This window comes from Desmodus rotundus, chromosome 9, assembly GCF_022682495.2.
Source record: "Desmodus rotundus isolate HL8 chromosome 9, HLdesRot8A.1, whole genome shotgun sequence".
Classification (NCBI taxonomy): Eukaryota; Metazoa; Chordata; class Mammalia; order Chiroptera; family Phyllostomidae; genus Desmodus; species Desmodus rotundus.
The window spans coordinates 88,723,324-88,732,677 of NC_071395.1; positions in this window are offsets into that span (position 1 = coordinate 88,723,324).

Consider the following 9,354-nt stretch of genomic DNA (forward strand, 5'->3'; position numbering starts at 1 on the left):
GGGTGGGTTTTTTTGGAAGCAGGAATTAGATATAATCATATTTAAGTTTTACAAAAATCACTCTGGGTGCATTTGGAGGGTTCAAGCCAGCTCGGAGGCTCCTACAGTCCAGGTAAGGAGGGTAGAATCATTTCTTGAAATGCAGAAGATCCGGGAGAAACAAATTAATTGGGAAGTCAGTTGTCTTGGAACTCTTGATGTTAAATAAATTTGAGTCTCCTTTTTTTTTTAAAGATTTTATTTATTTATTTTTAGAGAGGGGGAAGGGACAGAGAAAGAGAGGGAGAGAAACATCAATGTGTGGTTGCCTCTCATGTGCCTCCCACTGGGGACCTGGCCTGCAACCCAGGTATGTGACCTGCCTGGGAATTGAACCAGCAACCCTTTGGTTTGCAGGCCAGTGCTCAACCCACTGAATCACACCAGCCAGGGCTGAGTCTCTCTCCTTTTGGATATCCAGGTAGAAATGAGTTGCTAGCTGGAGCCTGAGGTTCAAAAGGCCAGGGAAATAGTGACGTGGAATTCATCAGCCTAGAGATCTACCTGAAGCCATGGGATTGGATGAGGTTATCGGGAAGGGAGCAGGAGAAGCCCAAGGGTAGCTCCCGACACACTTCAAGAATAGCCAGCAGCCATTGTGGTAGGGCATAGTGGTAACGCCAGTATGGAAGCCTAGAGAAGAGCATGTCTCAGAAACGCAGTGCTTAATTGAGCCAAATGCTGCTGAAGGACCAAGTAACATGGCAATTGGTGTAACATGAGAGGGCACTGCTGTCCTTGAAAGGGCCATTTCAGAAGAACCATAGAGATGGAAGTCAGGTCGCAGTGTGCCGAGGAGGGAAGGGGATGGGAGGGGAGAAAGCAGACACAGTGAGAAAGGGTTAGGGAATGTTCGTGTCAAAGTCTGCCAATTCCTCATTCCTTACTACCTTACACCACTCACCCAAGAGTAGGGAGTGGGTCAGTATTTGCTATTTACTGTACTTGACAATCCCAAGAACTCAGTGTTCCGTGACAACCTTGATCACTAGGAAGATTTACAGATGGCCTGATTCAAAGTCAGTGTAAACAGGTGGAAAATACCAACCGTTTTACCTGGATTCCCCAGGAAGCACAGCCTGAGGCAAACGTTTATGGGCTACCGGTTGATTGGGGAGTGTGATTCCAGGCAGCAGGAGTGGGGGACCAGGGGAGGGAGGCTGGGAAAGAGCGGTAGGCACTGCCAGAAGGAAGATGCATTGTTAAGCCTGCCACTGCTCAACCCTGGGGGGCTGTCCTCCAAGAAGTCATATAACCTGCATCTTAGGATAGTCTGTCCAGTGGGGGAAACTGGAAAGAAGGAACTCCCCAATTCCCTTCTCACATTGGTCAAAGACTCACCTGTGTAAGGTGATACATATATTAATTAGCTTCTTGTGGTAATCATTTTACAATGTATATGTACATCAAAACATCATGTTTTACATTTTATTCTTTATTTTTTAAAAAGTTTTAAGGGAGAGAAACATCCACCTGCTGTTCTACTTGCCCATGCAACCATTGGTTGCTTCTTGTAAGTGTCCTGACTGGGGCTAGAACCCGCAATGGTGGCCTATCCACACAATGCTCTAAGCAGCTAAGCTATCCGGACAGGGCCCTGTTGTACATTTTAAATATATACAGTTTTTATTTGTTAACCATATCTCAATAGAGCTGGGGGAAGAAGAAATCAATAGTAATAATAATAATAATAATGATAATAATAATAAATTAAAAAAATTTAAACCTGGAAACAATCATTCAATTGGTGGAGTGGGGAGGCTGGTTAATAAATTGTGGTATTTAATACATTGAAAAATCTATGTATCTATTAAAAAGAATGTAGACCTTTTTCTACAAGGAGATATGGAAACATCCCCAAGACATACTCTCTGAAAAAGCAAAGTACAGAGCAGTGTGCACTGGTGGACCGATTTACACAGGTGGGCATGTGAGGATGTTTGGGGCCACAAAACCACCAAAACCTGAGGCTCTGTCGCTTATAGTTTGTGACACCACAAGTGCCTTCCCGAATAAAGTGCTGATTGCAAGGCAAATCCAGGGCTGGAGGAGAGGGCATCCCCGTGACTTCTCTTCTCCGCCCATACCACGTAGCCTTTTAGGGAAGGGAGAAGAGGCCACAGAGACCAAAGGCTCTTTGGAATGTAGCAGAACATAATACCTCTTGTTTGTTTTTGAGTCTTCCACAGCAGTGGCTACGCCGCAGAAACAGCTCAGCAGATCATGTCCACATTAGTAAGGGCAGCTTCATCTTGGTTCTGTTTGCCTGTGTACGGCTGCAATTGTTTTCTTGCCCCAAATGATGGGAAATACTATATAACATAAATTTTGCAAACAACCAGGTGACTCACTATTCCCAGGTGCATCATCTGAAAGAAGGAAATAAAGACCGTTCGCAGCCTATGTCCCACTTTAACTTCACTTTGAGTAGCAGAGCTGGATGGTTTTGTTACAAACCCTAGGATTCCAAGGAAACCGTTTTGACAGTCAGTTTACCATAGGAGAAGCAGGCCATTCATAAACATACACATTTTATCATGTTACCATTGCAAAAAAAACCCCAGCATCTAACGCAACTCTACCACGTTGTAGTGCAACGACTATGACTAATAGTTTGAAGATACTATATTCAGCAAGAGCACTTGAATGTAATTAGTACCTGCTGGCAGATGTTTTCGACATACGACGCTGCCATCAACATTCACAAATAGCACGGGAATTAAAAACCAGGAAGGAAACGAGTGACCCTTATCTCACGGGAGGGAACATAACTTCCTTACAGACACAAGTGTTCTGTGTTCACTTGTACCCCATCCAACTCCTATCTGACAGTTGAGTATACAAGTCCTGAGAGTAACTTCATGGAGTGAAGAATTTGCCTGAAGAGCTCAAAGGAACTGGAGTTTAACAAAGCTACTTCAACAATTGCTGTATCTCAAAAACCAGAGAAGTATATTGTTGAATGTAAACTGTGGCTGAAAAATAATTAAAAGTGAATTAAAAAAATTACAAACAGAGAAGTATATACATGATTAAACATTGAATTTCAAGATCTGAAAAAAAACATGGTTCAATTCAAAAATGAAATTGTTAAAGTTCAACCTAAGTAAAGGACTCACTTCTCTTTGGGGAGAGGACAAAAAGCTGTCTGTCCAGAAAGGCTTTGGCCCTGACTGGTGTGGCACAGTGGGTTGGCCATTGTCCAGCAAACTGAAAGGTTTGATTCCTGGTCAGGGCACATTCCTGGGTTGCGGGCCAGATCTCTGGCTGGGGGCTTGGGAGAGGCAACCAATCAATGTTTCTTTCTCCTATTGATGTTTCTTCCCCTCTCCTTCTCCCTCCCTTCCCCTCTCTCTAAAAATAAATACATAAAATCTTTTAAAAGAAAAAGAAAGACTTTAACAAAAAAAGAATTAAAAAGGAAAGGAAGACTTTACTGGATCGCATTTGTTACCTTGGTGAATTTTCTCCAGGTCAAGTCTGACCTCTGGCCTCACAGGCACAGAAAGCCAGTGTTTACAGCTCAAAGAGCAGACCTGGCTTTCAGAGAGATGACCTACATTATCCGTGAATAAAGCCAGAATGAGCATTTACTCAACACTAATGAGAAATTTAACTGTCATTTAAGAATCCACACAATCAACCCTTCCTCTCCCGGTAGGCAGACACGTATGATGTCAGAAAAAGTATTTAAAACCTGGAAATAGGAAAATGAGATGACCAGGGTTTCTTTCAGGGCAGCACGGAGCTTGACTTCCCATCATCTGGGCTATTTTAAAATTCTGTAGGAGCCAAGATTAATTAATAGATTTTTGTTCACTGGAGACGCAAATAAGGCCTGTCTGGCAAAACAGATGACCTCAAGACACTACAGTGTGTGGCCCTGTTGGGCAGTAACCGATTTTGTATCTAAGTAGCAATTTTATTCTCTTGAGGTGATCAACTATCATGCAAAAATAAGGAATTAAAAAAAATAAGGTGAAATGCACATAAAACCAACCATTTTAGTGAAAAATTCAGTGGAATTTCGCACATTCACAATATTGTACCACCACCGTATCTTTCTAGGTCCCAAACACTTTTATCAGCCCTAAATAAAACCTTTTATCCATTAGTGACTTGCATTCCCTCCTCTCCCTAGTCTCTGGCTACTACCAATCAGCTCTCTTTCTCTTGGATTTACCTATTCTGGATATTTCATATAAATGGAATCATGCCATATGGGATTGTTCGTATGTGATTTTTCACTTGGAATGTTTCAAGGTTCATCTTCACTATAGCATGTATCAGCATTTCTGATTTCCCTATTTATGGCTCAATAATATTCTATTGTATGAATATACCAAATTTATTTATCCAATCGTCCTCTGATGGCCACTTGGATAGTTTCAGCCTCTGGCTATTGTGGCTTCTATGAACATTTGTGTACAAGTATTCGTTTGAATATTCTTTTCAGTCTTCTTGAGTATAAAAGCCTAGGAGTGAAGTTATTGGGTCATACGGTTGGTCATTCTATGCTCAAGTTTTTAAAAAAATATTTTATTTATTTTCATAAAGAGGGGAAAGGAAGGAGAAAGAGAGGAGAGAAATATCGATTGGTTGCCTTTTACACACCCCCAACTGGGGACCTGGCCCACAACCCAGGCATGTGCCCTGACTGGGAATCAAACTGGCAACCTTTAGGTTCACAGGCTGGCACTCAATCCACTGAGTCACACCAACCAGGGCTCTATGCTTAAGTTTTTGAGGATCCACCAAACCTTTCCACATGACTCAACCATTTTCTATTAAACTTTACCTTTTTGAAAATAATACTTGGTAAGCATCAGGTGATATTTGGTAGTTATCATGGACTTAATGGTAAATGAAAATCATCCTAAGTCTGCTTATTGAGCATGGGGTCAGATCAAAGTGAGCTCCTTATATGATTTTAGGCTATTTTTTAAATTCTTTTTTTAAGACTTTATTTATTTTGAGAGAGAAGGGGAGGGAGAAAGAGAGGGAGACAAACATCAAGTGTGGTTGCCTCTCACATGGCCTCCATTAGGGACCCAGCCCGCAACCCAGACATGTGCCCTGACTTGGAATCGAACCGGTGACTCTTTGGTTCACAGCCCGTGTTCAATCCACTGAGCTACATCAGCCAGGGCAACCTATTTTTATATGCTGCTTCAGTTTCATGAGAAAAGTGTTTCCACCAAGGGGATCATGGGACTTTGGCTACAACACCGCTATCCATGTTCATGGTTAGGATGGTCTTGCCGAAAAGTCCCAAACAGTTGGATCTGATTAGCTAAGGACCTCTCTTTAGCAACGTATGCTTTCATGACTCTCACCTGTCCAGTTTTCAAGTCCTGGACTGACGTATTCTTTCTTCAGTCATCTATCTCAAGCATAGTCAAGTTAAAGTTATCTGATCATTCTTCAAAGTCCATACAGGTTGTAATTGCATGCCAGGCACCATTCCAAATGCTGGGCATTTAGTTGTCCACTAGTAAAAGTTGTCCTCTTGAAAGTTACCTTCTTGGAGTCTGGTTTTGCCAGCCACAGAGACACTATATATTTGCTTATCTGCTCTGGTCCAGAATATGTTGGTACTATCTCCATCTTAGAGGAAGAATTTATTTCCAAACTCGGACTTGTAATCCCTAAGTACTGACAGCAGAAGAAAATCACATTATCATTCTTTTGAGATTTGCATTCTAAAAGGTGAGGGAATTGTGGTCTTGCATAGCGTTCCCATTAAGGAGAAACACTTTGAATACAGTATCTGCCCTGCATTCTTCACACAATAAAAATCAATGTGAAAGCATCAGGAAACCAGCGGTTTAGCATTCTGGAGCGAGGCATTATCTTGTGTATTCTGCGGTAGCAGGCATGATACGCATTTTAAGAAACGTCTTATTCCACCCTGACATTTCCTTTGCTCTTTCTGGAAGGTTAGTTAACTCTTTTAAAGTTATCTAATCCTCTGAATACTCAAAACTTTAAATGAATATAATACTGAAATCTCGGTCAAGTAAAATTAGTTTGCATCATATTGTGTTAACCTTTTACTTGCTACATTTTCAAGTGACATTTAAGCCTTTTTAAAAAGACATTATGAAACCAGAGTTTTCTTTCACAGTTCAAGGAAAATGTCTAAACTTCAGGTTAAGATATAAACAGGGTAGTACATTTAGGAATATTAAAACTTGAAGATGATTTTTACTGCAAAGTTGGGACTCATAACATATTAAGTAAGGCTGTATGTACAGCAACACAGGAAAATTAAGAAAAGGTGTATCCATGACACCTACCTTCTTTATAGATAAAGCTGCCCCTGTTGAGAACATTATTTCTACAGCCTAAAAATAAAGTTTATGAATACTTGGACCATCTTTGTAGATGTATAAAATCCACTTAGCTACTTTTAATGATTCACACTGAATTCTTTTTATTCGTCCCAGTAATGCCAGATGTACTTTAGATTTTTTTGGTTCTAAAACCTTAAAAAGCCCTTCATGGGTTTCAGATACAAGACTACCTATGATGAAGACAGGAATGCCTTCTTTAATGCCATCGCTCCCCTGGGATTCACACACGATACACACTCACCACGGCTGGCACTTGGTCTGGTAACTATCACGAGTGGTTTCTATCCCGCTGACTGCAGGCCCCCTTGACAGTAGGTACAGGAGAACTGGAGTTCTTGTGGAATTTGTCTTTATCTTCACTAGGATATGTTTAAAATATGAACCGCGTTGCCAGGAATTGTTCCCTCTCTGGTCTACCACAGCATTCCTTTGTACATACACAGCCTTTTGGTTTTAAAAGTCAATGTGTCAACTGAGTGAAGGGTACAAAGAACCGCTCTGCACAATCTTTTCAATTTTTCCTGAATCTATTTTTTAAAATGATTTTATTTTTAGAGAGAGGGAGGGAGGGATAGAAACATCAATGTGTGGTTGCCTCTCATGCGCCCCCTATACTGGGGACCTGGCCTGCAACCCAGGCACATGCTCCAACTGGGAATCAAACCAGCAACCCTCTGGTTCGCAGGCCAGCACTCAATCCACTGAGCCATACCAGCCAGGGCTGAATCTATTTTCTTAAAACCAGTATGAAGATCTAACTAAAAGGACTGAAAACAGAACTGGTATACCCATGTTCACAGCAGCACCAGTCACAATAGCCAAAAGGTGGAAACAACCCAAGTGACCATCAACAGAAACAAAACATGGTATTATCCACATAATGGAATGCTATTCAGCCATACAAAGAAATGTTGTGATACATGCTACAATACGGATGAACCTGGAGAACATTATGCTAAGTGAAATAAGCCAGACACAAAAGGACAAACATTGTGATTCCTCTTACACAAAATACCTAGAGTAGGCAAATTCAGAGACAGAACGAAGTTATTAGGGGCTGGAAAGGGTAAACATGGTTCCCAATCTCATAGAGAAAAAATAGCAAGATGATGAAACTTCTGCAAAATTCAAGAGATGTCATTCACTTCCTTCAACATTGTAATGATTTGGCTCCAAGTCTGGGACAAGGTTTTATACCCGCCGAAAAAGCAACAGCATTTCTCTGCATCTCAGGAGAGAGAACAAAGGCACTGGAGAAGCATCACGCGGCACCACCATGTGCACGTTCACTCAGGAGTTTTCTCAGAAAGATATTTCGCACATCCAACAGAGTTCTTTTCTACCATTTACTGCATGTTGTCCAAAGGGGTGGTTCTCAAAGTGCAGTTCGTGGAACCAGCCGCATCGGCAACACCCAAGAACTTGTTAGAAATGAGAATCCTCAGGTCCCACCCCAGACCTACTGGATCATAAACTCGGGTGGGCAGTCTGAGTGGTAACAGGCCCTGCAGGTGATTCCCAAGTGCGACGAGTTGGACAATCACTCGTGTGGTCAGGAGCACACGTAGGCATGGCCCATCACCAATCCTAAATCAGATAGAATTCAGGGGAAAAGCCAACCATGTAACATTTGAACCTACCGTGCAAAATGCTTCCCCACTACTGAAAACAGGTTGAGAGAGACAACATGATTTTGAAAGAAAATTGAAAATCATCTATAGCTTTTTGTTTTAAACAGTAAGAGAATTAAAAAGAGAAGTAATTTTTTAAAGTATGAGTTTATTCTCCCAGTTTTCTTAAATACCCACAAATCAGTGCTTTTATTGCTGCTATGTCCAGGAATTGAAAATTTAACACAGGTACGTTTATCATATATTTCATCCTTGTAAGAGAGAGAATGAAACATTACGAATTTTAAAGATGAGTTTTCCAATGATTCAGTTATAATCAGCACATGAAAATTGAGGATAATTACAGAAACAGCTATTGAACTCTAAAAATAAAACATGTTATATAGAAATAAAAGGATAAAGGTGTTTAAAAAAAACAAAAAACAGGCTTATTACCTCTCCTGCTGGTTAGTAACCTAATAAAAATGAAATGAGTCAAGTATTATCTTCTCCACATTTAAAATAAAGGGGCTCCATCCTTTTCATGAATGCTGGCGTTAGGTCTGAAATGTAAGACAGGATTTTGGGTTAAAAAAACCTCAAATATTTTACTGCCTTAGGATCATGGATTATTTTTTGTAACACTAACAAAAGTTAGTAGTAACTCTTAAATTTTCTTGGACAGTAAAAACAAGAAAATGATGAGCAGTTAATAAGGTCAAGTGGGACTGGGTCACTGGACAGTTACAAGTGGCAGCAAATCACAACATAACAGGAGCTTAGCTGAGGGTGAGCATGTTGATAAAAACCAGCGAGGGGCACCTGAGGTCTTTACGGCAACAGATTTGGCCCAATGGTCCAGGTTTGGCAGATACAAAGGGGACAAGCCCCTAGGAAGATGAAGTTAATGAGAAGTTAAAGTCAAATGAGCTCCAACTCGATTTACAAATTAACAATGCCAAGTAATTTTATGTTCTATCCTTTTCATTGAAAAGAAAATTAAAACCATATTCTTACTGCTAGGGTGAACTGATGTTTCTCAGCTTGCCACATTTTTGGTTAGTGTTTAAAGATAAGTGATAGCAGATGTTAATGTTATTAATGTGACCAATACATTAAATTTCTAAAGAATAAAATTAGATTAATATATTATTATTCGCAATGACTCGGCATAAATAGTAAAGGCCCCACAATTGTCCCCAGCCATGGGATCATGAAATAGGACAATTTAGTGACCATTATGTGGAAAATTAATTATGATAAATGTTTTTCCTCTCTCTACATTTGTATTTTGAAAAGTAGACCTCATACTTTAGTCATTTAAACATAATTTTGAATAGCCTTCTAAC